At 38.1% G+C, this 21,702-nt stretch overlaps 1 long non-coding RNA gene across 1 annotated transcript; it reads left to right on the top strand.

The window, feature by feature from the left end:
* The first annotated feature begins 689 nt into the window (after positions 1-689).
* Positions 690-20,150, top strand: LOC129047978 (uncharacterized). The gene is made up of 4 exons (XR_008509928.2): positions 690-804; positions 17,092-17,186; positions 19,157-19,346; positions 19,587-20,150. It is a non-coding gene; the product is annotated as an uncharacterized LOC129047978 (long non-coding RNA).
* The last annotated feature ends 1,552 nt before the right edge of the window (positions 20,151-21,702 follow it).

The following is a 21,702-nucleotide window of genomic DNA, read 5'->3' as shown; positions in this document are numbered from 1 at the left end:
CTTGAGCCCAGGAATTGAGACCAGCCTGGGCAACATAACGTGAGATATATATATATATAAAAGGTGAAGGTTTTTCATATCAAGAGGTTAGGGTTATATACTTTTTTCATATGAAGAAGTTAGGGTTATACCCTGTCCCATATACATGAAAAAGAGGTGAGGGATGAATCTGAATCTGAAGGCATATCCCAGCTATAAGAGGAAGGGAATTATGGACAGAGGCCAGTCAACATATATCCGTTCTTTCATTCTTTTTCTGTCCCCCAAATATTATCTCATTCACAAATATGAAGAAACCTTTTGGATGATGATGATTTGTCCCCATCCTAAAACTTATGATAATAAACAGAATATGCTATTTATTGAAGATATATAGTGTATCATTGTCTCTGAGTCCATTCGAGCTGCTGTAACAGACTACCATAAACTGAGTGGCTCATAAGCCATAGCAATTTATTTCTCACAGTTCTAGAGACTGAGAAGTCCAAGATCAAGGCATCAATAGATTCAGTGTCTGGTGAAGTCCCTCTTCATAGAAGTCCATCTTTTCACTGTAATTTAACATGGTGGGAGGAAAGGAGGTCTTTCTGGGTTTTCTTTTATAAGGGCACTAATCCCATTCATAAGCACCATGCTTTTATGACCTAATCACCTCCCAAAGGTTCTACCTCCTAATAGCATCACCTTGGGAGTTAGAATTTCAACATATGAATTTGCAGGGAGACACAAACATTTAGTCCACAAGAGTCTGTCACAATACTGGGTATTTGGATACATGGTTATTCTACCTCACAATCTTATAAGGTATGTTAACAGATCAAAAAAAGATAAAACATTGTTCAAATTAAGTTGAAATTCAAAGGTATTAAATAATGTGTTCAAGAATACAATTGTATAAGGTAAATAATTTGTTCATGCTACCACACCCTCTCTTATTCTCTGCCTAGGTATTGTTACAAGAAGATTTTGATTCCAGTTTTTTCTATTCCTACCTATCCTAGGTAATTCTTATAGTTCTACAAATCCAAAATATTGCTAGATAAATTGGTTAGACAGGTGATAGATAAGATAGAGACATGATAGGATGGATGGATAGATTAGATAGATAGATAGATAGATAGATAGATAGATAGATAGATAGATAGATAGATAGATAAAAACTTGGCCTCATATTCAACTCAGAACATCCATTCATTTGTTAATTCAAAATTCATGTACTATTCCCTTATTTTATACCAGGCACAGGACCAGCCACTATGGAGAGGGGAGAAAAAATCAAATAAGATGGAATGTATATACAGTCAGCTACAAACTACAAAGAGATGTACTATATTTACTTCTATTCCCTGCATGATCCTAACATAAAAGATACATTCAGGAAATGTTAAAATGGAATAAGTAAGGCTGAACTATCCGAGAAAAATACCACACATCTCTCTGGGGTGGGAACAGGATTGAGTGGACAGGGAGCAGCTGGTGGTTTTAAACCAAAATAGAAGACGATCTAAGAGAACCTGAGTTCTCTCAAGACTGAAGCTGTCCCTTAGCTCTTCCATGTGAAGGGAGAATTCCAACACCAACATCTAAACTCTTACCATGAATAATGTCAACAGCTGATGACTTACAACAGCTTGCATATCCAATTCTTTAAAATAATCCCCTACTTATATAATTATCACATCCTTGTCACAGATGAGGAAACAAAAGTTAAGTTCCTTATCTGAGTTCACTTAGTTTCTAGGTGAAAGAGTTTATTATAAACCCAAGTTGCTTGATCCACAGGTCTTCATCTCCCTGGCTCCCATGTCTTTTTATTATATCATCTCTATTAAATATTTTACTGCTTTATATTTTCTCCAGTAGATGACCTGGATATCTGTTCTATGTTAGGCTCTGTGTTATATACATGGGATAGAGATGGATATAGAACATCTCTTTGTCGCTTGTAGTAGTTGAATTTATATTCTGTCTTATTTGATGTTTTCGCCACTCTCTGTAGTGGCTGGCCCTGTGCCTGTTATAAAACGAGGGAATAGTACATGAATTTCAAATTAACAAATGAATGAATGTTCTGAGTCAAATGTGAGGCCAGGTATGTATGTATGTATGTATGTATGTATCTATCTATCTATCTATCTATCTTCCTAACAATCCTACAGGTAGGTAATAATATTTCTATTTTGCTGAAGAGAAAACAGGCTTAGAGAACTTAAGGAGCTGGTTTAATATCACACAGTTAAATAGTATCAAAGTCAAGAGTTAAAGCCAGGTATGAATTCAGAAAAACAGGCTCTCAACTACCATTACCCCTCACCAGGATGAACTTTTCACTTCCAGCTTCCTATATTTCTAAAGCATTTTTCTCCTGCTAGGACCATGTATGGTAACAGTATCCTTCAGCTCTCCATGGTTTAATATAATAAAGATCTATTTCTCAATTGGCTACATGTCTAGAGCAGTGTCAGAAGACAAAATAAGAAATCAGTTTACCATAGATCCTCAGAGACTCAAAATCAACAGATCCTTTAAACAGTCAAAAGAAAGAAGAAGATGGAAGGAGAAGGGAAGAGGAAGGAGAAGAGGAAGAGGAAGAAGGAGAGGAAAAGGAAGAAGAAAGGGGAAGAAGAAGAAGCAGGAGGAGGAGGAGGAAGAAGGAGGAGGAAGAAGGAGGAGGAAGAAGGAGGAGGAAAAAGGAGGAGGGAGGAGGAGGAGGAAGGAGGAGGAGGGAGGAGGAGGAGGAAGAAAGAGGAGGAAGAAGGAGGAGGAAGAAAGAGGAGGAAGAAGGAGGAGGAAGGAGGAGGAGAAAGGAGGAGGAGGAAGAAGGAGGAAAGAGGAAGAAGGAGGACAAAAGAGGAAGAAGGAGGAGGAAAGAGGAAGGAGGAGAAGGAAAGAGAAAGGAGGAGGAGGAGAGGAGGGGGGGTGAGGAAGAAAAAAAAAATGAACATACCAACTTTCACACTGTACATTAAAGCTTCCACCCAGAATTGCTACATATCATTTCCATTCACATATCACTGACAAAAGCAAAATTCTATGACCACAGATAATTTCAAGGTGGGTGTAAAAGTACAAACCAGCCATGTGCTAAAACAGGAGAAAACCAAATATCTGTGAACACAAGCTCTCTCTCCCATCCTGCAAAGATAGGTACCATCAGTGCTGATATAGAGAAAGGAAGACCTAACATCTCTTGATTACGAGACACCCAGTATCCACCCTGCTGACCACAGTGCCTGGTGAGCATTTCTTACAAGGTTCCTGTGCCAAGCCCAGTATCTACCAACATTCATGCCTGAACTCAGGGTGGCACTGCCATGACCCAGTGGGGTACAAAACAGATTGGACAATGTTGTTACTCCCTTAGTTACCCAAATGGATAGGCAAGTGACCCAGCCCAATACTTGAGATTCCAGCATTAGTGTTCACAACTCCCCTAAAGCATTTGAGGGAAGGATTGATATCAACAAAGTCAGCAAATGTGTGGATAAGTTTGGAGTTTTAAGAGAATCCTTCTGCAAATCACCTCCATGGCTGGTGTCTCACTGGAAGAAATTACACCAGTTATTTTAACAGAATTTAACACAAAATTTGTTATCTGGGTATAAAGAATTGTTAACTAGATATCTAAAAAGGCAAAAAGATATACTAAGGTATCACAGAGATAGTATTGGAAGAGCTACTATCCGGGGGAACAAAGAAAAAAGGCTGAAGTTATTAAAATTTAGAAATGTGAATGAGGGTCCCATGAATGAAGGAAGATCCAAAGAATGGAATAGGTCCCACAGACCCTCAGATCTCTGAGACTGGGGGTGCCCTCTCCTGGGCTGTGCTTGTGCCTTTAAGGAAGGTGCTATGAGGCTGATTAGTTGAGCATTGAAGAAAAATCAATTCCTCTACTGTAGCAGAAGCAAACTGCTGCTGCTTGGGTAAAGAAGGGAGCCTGGGGTGATTCATCAAAAGCACACGAGAAGCAGACAGGAAGGAGAAAGTCCATTCTTCCTTCTCCTGGCTTGCAGTTTCCCTCTGGTGTTCCTTATTAACAGAACCTATCATAGAGCCAGGTGGCAAAGCAGAAATGAAGTTACAGGCTCCCGGTCCCAGCATCACAAATCTTGAGTGCAGAATAGTGGGTTGGAAGCCAGAAGACAGTAGCTTAATATCTGGCCCAGCTGGGCTATGACAAGGCCAGCAGCCATTGCTGAGGTAGATTCCCCAGACAGGGGACTTGAAATGGAAATTGGAGAGATGGGTTTCTTAGAACATTTGGAAGCAAACTGAATCAAAGGGTGAGTAAGTCCAAGTGAGTGTGCCAGGACAACAAGGTGGGAAGCCAGACTGTATATCAGAACAAGGGAGACTGTGGAGCTGGTATTGGGAGAAGGAGCTGCAGGAGCCAGCCTGGTAAATGTGGGAGCATGGCAAAGCATGAGGAGCATAGACAATGAAACAAGAAGGCAAAGAAATTTGCAGGACCCAGATGTCTAAACTCTTTCTCTGGGAAAGACAGCAATACAGCTTCTCTATCTAATTATCAGTCAACCTTAGTTTGTATTTTAGAAGATAAAGAGGTATATAAGTTCGTGTGTGTGTGTGTGTGTGTGTGTGTGTGTGTTGTGCACATGAGCTTGTACATGCATGTATATCCCAGGGGATTGTTACTGAAGAATCTTGAAACAGTGATGCACAGACAATATGATATGTATTTATTATGGTTGGTGACAAGAATTGGATCTTAATGGAGAAGGTGATTGTTATTCATTATTTCCAAACGGTTAACTAGATCCAGAGGATTTACATTCAACCAAGCCATTTCCCTTCCATGCTTGCTGGCCATGATAGATGGAAATGTCAAGTCCCATGAGATCTCAGGCCTTACATTTTCTTTCTACCAGAAATTGGGCATTTTTTTCCTCACCATTTCTGCTCTGAGTCTCATTTCTATAAACAGTGCTGGTGATAGTTTTGTGCATTTGATCTTCAATTTCTAACTTCTATTAAAGGGCATTGTCAGCCCACAGCACAGTTTCTAAGGCAGATATTTTTCTGACATCCAAAAACAACAACAAAAAAAAAGGATGAGAGAAAGAAGGTGACTCTGAATATGAAATGCAAGATTTCACAGAATCATGGATTTTCAACCTAGAAAGTACTTTAGGGAATACTGAGTTTAGTGTTTTCGAACTCTGTTTTAAACAGAAGGATTTCTTTCACTAGGTTTTGGAACTGGTAATTTCTTGAACAAATGAATGAAAAAGGCAGAGTATGTGGCAGAGGACTTTGTAGGTAGAAGAAATTACAAGATCAATGGTACAGGAGTCATAACATTTCCCAGGGTTTTCTGGAATTCAGAATATTGAAGCCAAAGTGCAAGATAGGAAGAAGTAGACAATGAACTTATTTCCTGCATTTCAACTTAATGTCATGGTTAATGATTGTGGAAGTGACAGAGATTTTAGGTAATAAAGATACACAATCAGATTTGGGTTTCAAATACACTGGATCAGAAACTATGCAAAAAAAGACAGAGGAAAATGAATTAGGGTTCTCCAGAGAAACAGAACCAACAGGCTATATAAAGATATACAGGAGGAGATGTACTATGGGAATTGGCTCACATAAATACGGAGGCCAAGGAATCCCATGATATGCCATCTGCAAGCTGGAAAACCAAGAAAGCTAGTGGTGAAACTTAGACCAAGTCCAAAGTCCTGAGAACCAGAAGAGCCAATGGTATAAGTTTCAGTTCAAGGTTAAAGGTCTAAGAACGAGAAGCTCCAATGTCCAAGGTTAAGAGAAGATGGATGTATTAGCTCAAGCCAAGAGAGAGGCAGAAAAAGAGAGAAAAAATTAGCCCTTCTGCCACCTTCCTGTTCTATTTAGGTCCTCAACAAATTAGATGATACCTGCCCATGTCAGTGAGGTCAGATCTTCTTTACTTAGCTAACTGATTCAAATGCTAATTTCTTCTGAAAATAACCTTACAGACACACCCAGAAATAATGTTTTACCAGCTATCTGGGTATCCCTTGGCCAGCCAAGTTGATATATAAGATTAAAAGTCACAGAAGGATTTTGCAATAATAAAAATGAGAAATAATAAAGTCTATACCTGAGTAGTGGAATTGGGAAATTGAGATTAAGAAGAAAAAAATTCAAGAGATATTTAGGAACTGGCCAGTTCTAGATGACTGAGGACAGAAAGGAACATGGAAGAATCTAAAATAATCCCCGGGTCTCCAGCTTGTACTCCTGAGCTAATGATGGTGTTCTCTGAACTGAGGAGGACAGGAAAAGCTGGGATACAGTTACTGTGTTTGTTTTCAGACATGTTAAATTAGGCTCAAGATAGAAACATTAAAGGGAAAACTAAAAAAAAAAAAAAAAAAAAAGGCTAAGATAAAACACTAGCAAGCTCTTCTGGACTGGAAGGCAAGGGACGGTAATTAGCACTGGGAAACAAGACTAGGAAGGACATAAAGTGTAGGCAGTACCAAGTATGACCACCCAAGTTTCAGATAAATCCAGTATCAAGTATCAAAGCCAGCAGAGACTAATAAGAGGCAAGGCCTAGGAACCACGGGATGTCCCAGTAAATGAGGATCAATTTCCACAGAATTACAGTAATGGCTGAGGCTTTTCTCCCCACCATCTCCTTTCCAGGGTCTTTAAAGCCCAATAGTTCATACCCAGCTTCTGACAAAGAAGATGAGCAAAGCTAAGCTTTATCTATTTCAGTGCTTCTGCATTCTACTTCCAAGGAAGCATATAACCATTAAGCTGGAAAAGGGTGTCTCTATCTCAAGGGAGATGGAGCTGTGTGGGTAGTGGCTTTGGGGAGCAGTCCAACCTCGGAGAAGGAGTGTGAATTACCACTCGCACACACAGAGTGGCTCTCCTCAACTGCCTGCCAAGGAAGGGATAGTTCTCAACCAAATCAGTCTGTGACTGCCAAAAGCTCTTGTGAGGGCCCGGTTTTCCAGCAGGAAACGTAACCTGAATTGGAAAACATGACTGTAAGCTGGAAAACAAACAGCTCAAAATATCTGTGTCCTGAAATGAACCATAAGCCATTCTGTCTCCAGAACTGAATCCACTTAGTCAAAGGAGCAGAGGGTCAGGGGAGCCAGCAGAAAGGAGGGTGAGAGGAAGGAAAGACCAATTGATGGAAGGAAAGAAGAAAAGAAATACAGAACAAAAGGGACATTGAGCCTTTGCTATATGCCAAGATCTGTGTCGGGAGGTCCACATTCATTTTTTTATGAAGGCTTTCAATGACTTTATGACACATGAAGAAGCTGGAACCTCTGAGGTTACTTAACTTACTCAAGATCACATAATTAGAATGGAGCAGAGCTGGAACTTGAACTCAGATTTAGTGACTCCAAAATTAACATGCTTTCACTAGATTCCTTTGCATCCTGAAAGGGAGAAAGGAGGAAGTGTTATTGGATACTACCTTGGAGAAGACTTTCTGAGCCCTTATTAGATTTTTAAAAATTAAGGATACAGAAGTGGCCAACATCAGGGAATTCCTAGTCCCTGAGTTGCATGTACAGAGAGTAACTTGAAAAATTAATCAGATATTACAGAACTATTATTCTTTTCCAGAAAATCTTTCCTTCTCTTTCTTTTTTCTGGATTTTCCCTGACCTCCAGAGCTCCAGTTGATCCATCTGCATATGCATTTTCAATAATGATGCTTATACATGAAACTCTACAGGGTCAAAAGATTTTAAGCAATTTACCAAGCCACCTCACTGATAAATGACAGGATTAAGATTTAAACCCAGGTCACTGAACTCTTCTTTCCAAGTAATTCCTACTGCATAATAGCTGTCTCTGTAACATGTGCTTATAGGAAGGAGGTACAAGATAAACATTGACCATCAATTTGTCAGTTCTAGCTGCTGAAATACTTTAGTTACCACTATTCCATTGGTGACTCCACAGAAAATCTCAAAAGGATTGGCCAGTGACAATGAGGAAATTACTAAACTGCAAAGTGATATGCAAATGAAAGCAATTATAATTTTAATAATGGATTCTCTTGACTCAGAACCTGAAACTACAGCTACTCAAAGATGACAGTTGAAAAATATCATAAAAATAGGACATTTAGTCATTTGCTTAAGAAATGATTGCCTTTCTAAAACCTGTGGTAAATGTTAAGTGACTTGCTCAAAGTCACACAGGTAGAAGATGGTAAGACAGAAATACAAACCCAAGCAATCTGTCTCCAGCAACTAAAATTAAAATCACATCACAATTTTGCTTCTCTTTATGCACAGACCATCCAGTGAAATGAGTAACATCATTATATCCACCTTCATTTTATAAACAAGGTAATAAGAAGTTACATTTCTTATGCAAAGGACCCACAGCCAGTATGCAGTGGAGGTGAGGTCTGCATTGAGATTGTGTGATCTCAGAGTTGGCAGAATTAACCACAATGCTACAGCTGCTACCTTATATGAAAAATAAAAGGAAGACAGAAAAACATAGAACTGGTATAATATTTATAATTTGTAAAACATAGTTTTACAGCCTTAATTTTTTCAGGCTACTATCACAAAATATCTTGGAATGGGTAACTAATAAACAACAGAAATGTATTACAGTTCTGGGGGCTGGCAAGTCTAAGATCAAGAAGCTTCAGTGTCTGATGAAGGGTCACTCTCTGCTTCATAGATGGTACCTTCTAGCTGTGTCCTCAGATGCTGGAAGGGGCAAATGAGCTTCCTTGGGCCTTTTTTTTTTCCTTTAATAATGGAACTAATTCCATGCACGAGAGCTCTGCCCTCATAGTCTAATCATTTCCTAAAGTCCCCACCTCTTAAGATCATTGCATTGTGGATTTGGTTTCAACACATGGATTTTGAAGAGACACAAACATTTAGACCATAGCAAGTGGAGAACTGACAGGTGTAAATATAATTACCCGTTATAGTCATCAACTACCTGTTCCTTAAACTCAACCCTTTTATCTATCTCCACTAACAACACTGAAATTCAGGGTCATCACGTTTTCCATAGACACTCTCTTATATCTCCCTATCTGCTCCTTCCATTCTACAACCTATCCCCCACGCTGCCATAGAAAGAATATTTTAGTGACATGGATCTGATGATATCTCTTCCCCACTAAAAACCCTCACTAGCTCCCTCTTTTCATTAGGAAAAAGCCCATGGATTCTGTTCTGGCACCATGTTCCCAGGCCCTTCTACTCTGCCATGTGACCAACTCTTGGGTCTCATCTCATACTGTTCCCTTTCTACATCTCACAATTTCTGCTCTGCCACTGGATGACTTCCGATTCTGGTATTATGCAAAGCTGTCTCCTACCTCTGTATCTCTGCTCATGATGCCATCTCTGATTAGAATGTTTTCTCCTCCCTTGTGTATGTGCTGAAAACTTCCCAGCCAAGTTACCCCCTCTTTAAGATCCTCTTTCTCTTCTAGTCCCTCCTTGGGGCTGCTTCTGTACTAATCAAATGCCTTTGTCACTTTGCATGCTGCATGTGTCTCCACACCCACACTAGGGCAACTTGAGGTTAGAAAGCCTGCCTTAATCATCTTTGAGCCTAGCATAGGAGTTCTATAAGTGCTTTTTGATGTGAAGTTGGCTGACTTCTCAGTTTCTCCCTCACTAGTCCTCATAAATTGTCCTTTTGGGTACAGAAAATGTGTTTTCCTTTACTGCCTCCCTCCCTTCCTTCCTTTCTCTCTCCTTGTCTTCCTTCCTCCCCTCCTGTGTACTCTGAAGAGGTGAAAAAGCAAGAGGCTCAACAAAAAGTAACTCAAAAGTGCCATTCAAATGCCAATTTGTATTATTTCTCTTGTGTCTGTAAGAGAGAGACATAGAAGCAGAGAGAGACAGAGAGAGAGGAAGGGGGAGATGGTGGAGGGTATGCAGCTGGCTGTGGGTAGAAGCATCCCCACTGGGCAGGATCTCACACTGTGTTTAATGGCGAGCCTACTTTGGGGGACGGTGGGGATGGGGAGCAATAGATTGACTGCTGTGTGTTACAATTTGAAATTGCTAGCTATACCCTTAGCTAACACTAGTGTTTCATGTTGTAAATCCAGTGTTACCACATGAAATAGCCAGCAAGTGCACCTCTCTGCCAGAGTTGGAGTAATTTGTTATCGGCTGGAGTGAGAAGCTGACACAGTTAGCTCACAGAGATGCTTTTATTCAGATGTGCAGCCTTCCTCAGATTAACCATGACTGTCCCGGGTCATCTGCTCTAAGCAAAAGCTCCTTGGCCAGTGCTGTTGCATTTGTGAAGAGGATCCCCAGTCTGCTATCCAAATAGTTTCTGACTTTCCCATCTTAGCTGTTCCCTGATGATGATACAGGAAGATATTTGGAGAGGTATGGGATTCAGAAACAGAAGCTGGAGAAGAAAACATCTGTGTCTTGCCTCCCTCAAATCCATCCTCCAATGTAGTTTGCTAAAACTCCAATCTGATTGGATCACTCCTGTTTAGATCCTCTCAGTGATCCTACTGCACTCAGATGAAGTTGAAGCTCCTTAACCTTCCATGCATGCCTGTCTGCAATCTGGCCCCTGCTTACTTCCCACAGGCAACTTTTGTCTCTGACTTTTGGATCCGGTAACACCAAACTATTTGTCAGTTTCTGCACGTATTGTTTTTGTCTCCAAGCCTTTGCTGAAGCCATTCCTTCTGCCTGGAGTGCCCTTTCCTGAACCCCTGACCTCTCACCCACATTGCTTAGAAAACTTCTACTAACCATTTGAGGTTTAGCTTAACTCCTCCAGCTTCTTCTAACCCTCTGAGTTAATTAATTTCATTCAGGCTCCCATAGTTGACATTTCTCCCCCATGTGTTACAGCGATCTCAGGAAGCAGCAGCATATATGGTCAGGAGCAGGTGAAGGACCAAGAGGAGTGGTAGGCATGGTCTGCCCTGGGTGCAGACAATAAAGGATGCATTGTTTATGAAGAATGTAAAAAAAAATAAAAACAGACTAAAAGCTTCATGTACCTGCAATTCTAAACAATCTTAGTGATAAAATACTCTTCCCTACATGGGCAGTCTATTCCCATATCCACTAGCAGGTAATAATGCAGGGTCTACAGTCAATACAATCAGCTCCACCATGTAACGGCTGTGTCACCTTGGGCATATTACTCATCTTTGTGATCCTCAGTTCCTTCCTTTGTAAACTGAGGACAAGGAAGCTACCTGCCTGGTTAGTTCATGTGATGATTACATGAAACAATGCATGTAAAGTACTTATAACAGTAACTGGGACTAAGTAACGTTTCCATAAATGCTAACAACTATTTGCTGATGAGTTGGTATTCCTCCCTTGGGTTAAAACTTCCCCACTAGCTTAAAGGTCTTTGAGAATCTATCTTGCTTACTACTGTATACTATTGTATACTATTGCTTACTATTGTATATTATTGTATACTATTATGCCGCCTAGCATAATAAGCATTTGTTGAATGAATAAATGGGTCATATTCATATCTGTATTCCAAGTGCATGGCAGAATATGTGTATTGGAAATGGTGCTCAGTAAATGTTTGCTGGGTGAATGAATAGTTGAACAAAACGTTGGCTTGTAAAAGAAGAATAAACTTGTAAAGGAAACCAGAAGCGATCCTTAAGAGATACAGACATAGGTTTAGAAAGGGTAGGCAAAGCTGATGGTGAGAGCAAAAGAGACATACAGTTTTACCTCTCCTTGAACTATTCTGGAAGGTTGCACCTAATAAAATGTAGGTCTATGGAAATTGGAGTCATGCCAACAGACTGCATGGCTTACAGAGCTAGAGGAGGGACAAGAAACTCCATCACATGGATTCACATCACAAAGTAACAGTAACAATAGGGCACTCAAGAGGAAGACTTTCCCACAGTTTGAGCTCCACATTAAGACCAGAAATATGGCTGCAAAGAGGAACATGAGGATCTGCCAGTTCCTTATTCCAATCACTGTGTTAATGTTAGATTTTTTTCATTTGGTTGACAAAGTTCATTACTATAAGTCTTTATATGTCAGGCTTGAAAGATATATGACTAAGATATGATTGGAATAAGGATTACTCTCAGATTTTCCAGGATGTGACATCTACTAAACCCATGGAGATATTACACATAGAACTCTATATCAGATCCATCAACAGGAGAGATGAAGATTATGCATTTAAGACTAATTCATAGCAATCTTTGGCCTTTCCCTCAAAAAATGGCATTTCATTAATTCTTAGCTTTAATAAGTAGAAAGAATAGGTCATACATGGGTTCTGGTAAAACTTTTGCCAGATCATATATCATTACAAGGAGTCTAAAGGACCACATTAAATTGAATTCAAACCAACAAAATGATATTTAATGTAAAAAGTCCAAGTCTTGGTTGATATTCATGCTAGATGAAAAGAAGCCTGCTTAGGCAGTCATGGTTCCAACAGTAATCCTGATGTTTTCATTCACTTATCTAAATACTGTCCTCCAGAGACCAAAAGAAGAATTTGCTTCTTGAACCTACACCCTACCAGCTAAGTGGAGATAGCTCCCACATGCCAACCCACACCAACCTGCTAACACTTATCTTTCTCAGAGTTAAATGTCCCCTTTATCTAATCTTCACATAACATGGTTTTCTGTCTTTTATTGCCATTTAAATCAGAAAAGAAGTATCTTCTAACATGTGTTGGACTGACATAAGCTTTACCAGTGTCCTCCAAAAGCCCCATATCCAAGATGACAGGAATTATACAGGGTATCATGTCTGATCACCTATTGAATTAGATACTTTCCTCCATAGTAGTTCTGTTTGAACTCCTGCTAATAGGTCTCTACCTTCCAAACTACTTTTTGGAAAGAATGGACAAATAAAGTGTTACTGCTTCTGCTGTCACAGGAAGACCCAAAATAATAGCGGTTTTAATTATACAGTGGTTTGTTTTTCTGAGTAGGAGGTCCAAGTTTGATATGGCAGCTCTACAAACATTAGAGACCCTAGTTATATCCGTCTTTTGCTCCACTGTTTTCAAAATGCAGCCTGCATCTCATGGTTCAAGGTGGCTTTCTCAGCTCTAATCATAACGAGTCTACATTCTCACTGGCAAAAAGGAGAAAGGAAGAAGTAGAAAGGTAGGTACACTCTTCCTTTTGAGAGTCCAACTGCAAGTTGCACGCATCATGACTGCTCATTTGCAGTTGACCAGAACTCAGTTACATTCCAGTCACACATGAATAAGAGGAAGTCTTTAGTCTAGGCCTGTCAAAAAAATCAAAGATTCTACTACAATGAAAAAAAAAAAAGATAAAATGGATATTGGAGGACAACTGACAGCTTCTGCCATACATATTTTAAAATTCTTCCTTGTATCTAAGTAAAATTTGCCTCTGATGAAAATAATTTATTCTCTAGAAATAAAATAAATGGTCTTAATCTCTTCAAAAAACTAAGTGCAACTGTCATGGAGCTTCCCCCTACTAAATTTTTACTTTGCCAAGAAACACAAGCCTCTACTTCTTTGTTTCTTCTAGAATGTTGTTTCTACATAGTTCTGCATCCTCATCACATTTATCTTGTCTCTTTTTTGCCAATGTTTCTCTCACTGGTTCAGAGTTCTTGTACTATACCTCTAAGATCACACCGCAGTTTTAGCAATAACATTCCTCATTTCACGAATAAGTATTCATTCCTGACATCATAAACTATGCTCAGTATCAGTGATAACTCAAAGAAGACATGACTTTCAACTCCAAGGAAATTTTATATAGTCTACTGCCACTTTAGACAACTGATTCATAACAGTTTTATGGGCAGCTCCTTCATATTTTTCACAAGAGTAATAATTCTTGCCTGCAACATTAAAAAATTTGGTAATTGACTTATTTGTTGAATTGAGGGAGTTGATGTCCAGCTGTGTTGTATCTTACTTTGATTTTCAGCTCATTATCTCATAATTTGAAACCCTGATTTTCTCTTTGGATATTATGTTTTCACTCCCAATTTTACAGATTTTGACATTTCCTTTTTTGGCAGACATGCTCAGAGAAACCATTGATATAAGTGATTTGCTGTAACTCAGATATATTAGTCTGTTTAGGCTGCTATAACAAAGTGCCATAGACTGTGGCTCAGAAACAGCAGAAATTTATTTCTCACATCTGGAAGCTGGGAAGTTCAAGATCAAGACAATAGCAGATTTTGTGTCTTTTAAGGGTCCTCCTTATAGAGAGCAGTATTTGTGGATTCTCACTTGGCAGAAGGGGAGTGGGAGGGTCTTTTTTTTTATAAAAGCACTAATCCCCTTCATGAGGGCTCCTCCCTCATGATCTAATCACCTAACGAAGATCTCACCTCCTAATACCATCATGTTAAAGGTTAGGATTTCAACATATGAATCGGGGGAGGCAGGGGTGGGGCACAGTCTATAGCACTAGGTATGATTCTAAGCATAACATCCATTGCTTAGAAGAATGCAGAAGAATTTTTTTTTTCAAAATCAGAATTTCATTTCTTTTCTCTTTGCATTCCTCTTCTTTTTTTTTTGTTAAAAATGCTGTAAAGTAATCCTGACAGCATGAATGGCTATGCAGGTAATTAACCAATGTCAGCTGAATGCAGACCAGAAGGTTCCTAAGCCCACTGGCAAGCTAGTGCCAATGATACTCCATATTAGTAGCTGGTAGTGTTGGCACAACTCTAAGAATTACGTTAACTCATCCTGTTTTGTGAGTTTAATCCTCATCAACAGAGGCTTCGCCCATGGTCCACCTCCTCTTCTGAAAAGAAATGCAAATGAGTGTCATTTATAGCTTGGGAAGTTTTCAAATTCTCAGAAAAAAATATACTTCTCTTGCTCTTGGGCCATCAGTGAGGAGCCAACCAGAAGTTAAACAATTCTTATCCTGAGAGCTTCATGTCAGCCAAAAGGCCATCTCTTTTCATCTGAAATATCTGGCTCTTGGAGTAGAAGCCAAATATAAGTCTTGTTCCATTGCCTCCACTTAATTTGTGTGATCATAATCGTTCCTTCCCTGTGCCATCCATATGACAGAGGAAAGGAAGTAGTTAAGCATAACCCTTCACACATATCTTGGGATAATTTACTAGTACTATGCTGAAAGAAGGACGGTGGTCATCTCAACAATGGGGAAAACCCTTTTTGAGTTTATATTCTCATCTGTAAGTTGGTCCCCTCAGCAAATTAAAAAAAAAAGAAACCTGCAGGCAAATAGGCCCTTTCATTATTTTCCTTTGGGCAAAAGACAGGAGGGGGATTAATAAGTGTGAAGAGAGAGAGAAAGGAAGAGCCGCAGGGCTAGGTAAGCGAAGAGAGAATCCATTCCTTGCTAATAAGAAAATGAGAAAGGCACTTGGCAGAGAGCATTCAGGGAAAACCATATCCTTTCACTGAAGCTAATAAAAGCTCTGCATTTCAGGTGACCTTTGAGCAGTAACAGACAGAGAGAGTGAAAAGTTCTGGCAAACAGAAATAAATGTCTCATAGAAGGAAGTGACATCCCATAGCAGAGATGCTTGAGGCAAACACAACTGGGGACACACAATATTTTTTATTGCAACCTGCAGCCAACCTCATGTCCCTTAGGACCACACCCAGAAGAACCAAGATAACTTATTCATGTTGAACATCTACTAAGTTCCAGACACTGTGCAATAAAATCATCAATCCAGCCTGGACCATAGCATGACAATTCTCTTTGTAGGCCACATTGATGAATGCCAACCAACAAATGCAACTGAAGTTGATTCCCAAGGTGTATAGACACTTAAGGGACATTATTTTATATTCACGTAACACTGTTGCTCACTTAAAAAAAAAAAAAAAAACTCTCTAAAGCATATTTACACACTAACTATAAAAATATAGAAATTAGAGAATGCCATTTATAGATGATAGAGAATAACCTCTCCGTTATTCGAGGTTTGTGGCAGCAACAAAAATACACAACAAAAATGAAACTGGATTAGGAGCCATAGGACAATCTCAGGTGTCATCAATTATTAGATGAGATACTTTATGCAAAACCCTAGCACGTTGCTTAGGAAAGAGTAATTGCTCAAGATATTGTAGCTATTAGTGTATAATAGCACATGTCATCAATATTATTGTTGTTGTTATGATGATTACTGTTCTATATTATTTCTGACCCCATTGCATAGCCATAATTTTAAAATTATCCCTATTTTATAGGGTTCATTTCTCAGAGATGAATTGGGGAAGATGATGGAAGACAACACTATATATATATATACACATACATACATACACACACACACATATATACGTATATACGTATTGTATATACGTATATATGTATATATATACACGTATATACATATATAGAATATATATGTATATGATATGTGTATATATAGAATATATATGAATATGTATTATATATACATATATAGTATATTCTATAGATAGAATATATATAGTATATTATATATACAGAATATATATTATATATACAGAATATATATTATATATACAGAATATATATTATATATACAGAATACATATTATATAAGAACATATATTATACACATATAGAATATATATTATATATACATATATAGAATGTGTGTGTGTGTGTGTGTATATATATATATATAAATGTCTAGAAAACTAAAGACTGAAGAATGAATGCTTAGGAAAGTCAGCAGTCTTTTGTATCCAAGTTCATATAAGCAAATTAAGAGATCACCATGCCTGGGCTGGGATCCTGTCACCCATGAAAGGAGGTAGACTGTGGACTCTAGAATAATGTGGCAGTTTCTGATTGCAGAAAGGAAGGAGGAAGAAGGTGAGTACATAGGTGGAGAAAATATTTCTCCACATAAGTGGAGGAAATAAGCTGTGTACATAGGTGGAAGAAATATTTCAGCCTTGAACTCAACAAACTCTTTAAGCCTAACTAAGCTCGAGGCAGCTTAGTTGCAGACAACAGAAGCCATCATATCTGGTGTAAGTAGAAGGATCTATATTAGAGGATAGTAGATAATCACAGAAATTAAGATGCATCCAATGCAATAATACTGAATGTTACTCAACTTGGATCAAAATGGCCAGGAGAAACGTCCAACCACATCACTGAACTTCTATGACTGATACCCAACTGCTGCTGTCACCTGCTGCTTAACAACCATGACTCACAGGAACAGAAAGTAAGTAGAATTTCTACCACAGCATCTGATCTCACATGGCTATTAACTCTGCTCTCCAAGTCTCTCACAATTTTATCTGCTTAGCATAATCTAGGTAACCTGTAAAATCATTGCTGGACAAGAATCTCAGAATGTGGATTTTTAGCTTTCCAGCCCATATAGTACAGGAGAGTATAAAACAAAGGTATTAGAAGTAGGTGTTAAGTAAACTAATTTATCGCGTCTATCACATTAACATCAGATTTGGAGATCAAATAGCTTTTTCAGTCATCTGGTTATTAAATCTCGGTATCCCTTTTCATGCTAAGTGGCCTGGTTCTGCTCCAAGACTGTGGAGGGCCCTCAGAAAACCAGTGCTACTATGAACTTGATGCAGAGACCCAGAGAAAACCACAGAAACGTGTAATATTGCTGAACTCAGGAAGTGTCAGTATAGATTCACTGGGTATTTCTCATGTCGAAAATTCCTCCTGTGCTTTACCTTTTTACTAATAGTACTGTCATGTTGGAGGCATGGATGTAGATTAGTGCTCTCAAAAGACATCCTGCACAACACGCTCATCCAAATCTCTTAGGGTATTTATTAAAATGAGGATTCTTGGGCTCTACTCCAGACTATGTAGCAGGATCTTTGCATTAATAAGAACTATATAGTGGAAAACCACTGATCTATATTTTGATACATGCTTATAATGTCTGGATTCAGAGTACAGTAGAAACTCCCAGTTATTTCTATATAGTTTACCTCCAAGAGCTATTATTCAGGTCTGAAAGCTGTAAAGTAAAAAATAAGTTGGAAGCTCCTTTCTGGCCTTGTGAACTTGAGGGCTGCCAAAGAACTGATATTGAGAATATATTGAAACTCAATAAAAATGCATAATTTTTAAAGCTACATTAACATATTGTCATAACCTAGGTACTGAAAATATGTAAATCAAAACTGAATTCATATTAATCCAAATGTTTGTTTGCAGAATTACTTAGTCTCAGCAATAAAGTATTGAGCCTGGGAAATTGTTTACAGGTGTCTCCAAGGAGATGGCGTTAAGACATTTACACATGGTGTACCCTGTATTTACATGCAAGCTAGACACTATGCTGTGTTTTCCTATTGATGTTTTTAACCTCTACAGAAAAAAATATGAAGACCAACTTCTAGCATATGGAAGTATTTTCACATGGCAAATTATATGGAAACTAGGAGGAACAAGAAAGATTTGTAAATACCGCCAGTTTACATGCAACTTTTCAAATTCTATTAGGAGACCTAAACCCCCCTGTATTCAACTAAAATCAACCAACATTTATTGAAAACCTACTATGTGCTAAACTCTTTCTAAGTGCTTTCTTACATGTTATCTGATTTAATTTTCAGAACAATTCTACAAGGGAAGTTTTTTTCTATATTTTTATTGTATATATTTAAGGTATACAACATAAAAGTTCTGATATACTTATACATTGTGAAATCATCATTGCAGTCGAGGAAATTAACATGTCCATCATCTCACATAGTCACCGTTTTTGTTGCAAGAGCATCTCAAATCTACTCTGTAAGCAAAATCTTGAATACAATATTATTAACTATCATCCCTTTGACCTACATCTCCCCATTTGCTCTCCCTTCACCTGCCTCTTCTAGTCACCATTTTATTCTCTGTTTCTATGAACTTAACTTTTTTTAGATTCCACATATAGTGAGATCATGTGATATTTTTCTTTCTATGTCTGGCTTATTTCACTTAGCATTATGTCCTACAGGTTCATCCAGGTTGTAGTAGATGGCAGTATTTCTTTCCTTTTCAAAGCTGAATGATATTTCATTGAATATAGACATATACTACAATGTATTTATTCATCTGAATTAGGTTGTTTCCATATCTTGGCTATTATGAATAATGCTGCAATTAACATGAAAGTGCAGATATCTCTACAGGGTGCTGATTTCATTTCCTTTACATATATCCCAGTAGTGGAATTGCTGTGTCCACAATGAGATGCCACCTCACACCTGTTAGGATGACTATTACCAAAAGACAAAGATAACAAATGATGACAGGGTGGAGAAAAAGAGACTCTAGTACATTGTTGGTGGGAATGTCAATTGCTGCAGCCACTATGGAAAAGATATGGAAGTTCTTTAAAAAAATGAAAATAGAGGTAAGTATTTTTTATTCTGTTTTATACTGAACAAAACAAAAGTCCCAAGAGATTGGGTAATGTGTCACATAGCGAGAGAAAGTGAAGCCAGGCTTTCTGACAAGAAATCCAGCGCTCTATTTTACCATACTCCCTAATTAATACTAATTATTATTTAATAATTAATACTAAGAATCCACTACATCTTATAGCAAAATACACTTTTACTAAGGGCATTGTCTCATTTTTTCCATTTGACAGCATCCAAGGCTTCGCAGAGAATGATATTACAATTTCACAATGGGACAAAAAAACACCATGAGATTCAATGACTCTTCACAGGCCATGAAGCTCACAGAAGCAGAGTCCACACTTGAACCCTATTCTTCTGTTTCCAAATGTGTGTTCTACTTACTGCCTCAGTGTTTGAGAAAGGGGAATTAACGCTTTTCTGCACCTACTTTATTTTAGATAAAGTGCTAGGCATTTTACATACACAAGTCCTAATCTTCACAGCAAACTTGAAAACTTGCAAATATCCATGTTTTATAGATATACGATGGCTTATAAGAGGTTGAATCCGTGTTGGAACTGATTCAAACCCAACTATTTAAGACATGGATGTAATTATACATAACACACACACATACACACATACACACACACACACACACACACAGCATCATTTAAAATGGAGAAAATTGTGATGAAGAAAGTACACATAGCCCTTACCAAAACTTTTTATTTGGAAACTCCTAGTTTTCATCACAAAAAAGTTCTAAATTGTTATCTTTATATATCAAAATAAAATTAGCAAATGTAGACAAAAATATCTCTGTCTTTCATATAGTCAAGATTGTACCTGAAGAAAGGAGAAACTGGTTGGTGCATTCTAAAAGGACTTGGACATGCCTGTGAATGTCCACTGTCAAAATAACTTTAGATAACTGTTTTCTTCATGTCATTTACCCAGCCTCATTCTTGTCAGTGATGTCCTGGAAGATAGACTTGGGAACATGTTACTCAGTGCTTAGAACTACAGTACTAGCAAACAGATAGAAAATTTAGCAGGTAGAAGGTCTTGTGTACTGAATAAGAACAGTATAAAACACAGTACTCTCACAGACATTTTGAAAAACACAACTGCTATAAAATATGTGGGATTTTACCCAGGACAGGGAACAATAAAGTGTTTGCTTTGTTAACTAATATCTCAGTAAGACTAATAATCATTAAGACTTATATAGACTTTTTACAACTTACAAAACATTTTCATACATCAAACTCATTTGATTTCAAATTATATAACATTTTAAGCCCGTTATCTGGCCCATAGTAGGCTAATAAATGCATGTAGCAATGATCTAAACTGATCAGTTAAGAATAACTATTTTGTTTAAACACTTGAGAAAATGGAAGCTCAGGAAAGTGAAGTGACTTTCCTGGTGTCAAATATAAGCTTTTACATGTTACGTAAATTCTTTTAATCTTTTTTGAGTCTTTCAGAAACTATTCAATTCTATAGTGTTATCATGAAGTAACATTAGATCATTTGATATACATAAAAATTGGTATTTTTCTATTATGGCTTTCCATCTTAGTTAGAAAACTTGGATTTGGTTAATTTAGGTTTCTAGAATATAAATCCTAAAGAATTCAAATCCAGATTTTTGACTGATCCATATGTTTGAATCACTGTGTTTTTGTCAAACATCCTTTACCTCATGGCCTAGATTTTTATAACTAAATGAAGTCAAATGAGAATATATGCAAACTATGCAGCCCTATGTGTTAATATTAGCCGCTATCGGGGTGGGTGGGTGTGTGTGTATATATATATATATACACACATATATACACACACACACACATATATACACACACACACATATACACACACACGTGTGTGTGTGTGTGTATATATACACACATATATACAGAGAGAGAGAGAAATGTAATATATACATATACACACACACACACACACACACATATATATATAGAGAGAGAAATGTAATTCCCTTAAAAAAAAAAAGAATTGTCTACTCAGTTAAAAAAAAAAAAAGTATTATCAGGGCTGGGCGTGGTGGCTCACACCTGTAATATCAGCACTTTGGGAGGCCGAGGGGGGCAGATCACGAGTTCAGGAGATCAAGACCATCCTGGCTAACACGGTGAAACCCTGTCTCTACTAAAAATACAAAAAATTAGCCGGGTGTGGTGGCTGGCACCTGTAGACCCAGCTACTCGGGAGGCTGAGGCAGGAGAATGGCGTGAAGCTGGGAGGCGGAGCTTGCAGTGAGCCAAGATGTTGCCACTGCACTTCAGCCTGGGCAACAGAGGGAGACTCCATCTCAAAACAAAAAAGCATTTTATA

This window comes from Pongo abelii, chromosome 13 (assembly GCF_028885655.2).
Source record: "Pongo abelii isolate AG06213 chromosome 13, NHGRI_mPonAbe1-v2.0_pri, whole genome shotgun sequence".
Taxonomy (NCBI): Eukaryota; Metazoa; Chordata; class Mammalia; order Primates; family Hominidae; genus Pongo; species Pongo abelii.
This window is presented reverse-complemented; position numbering and strand designations above follow the sequence as displayed.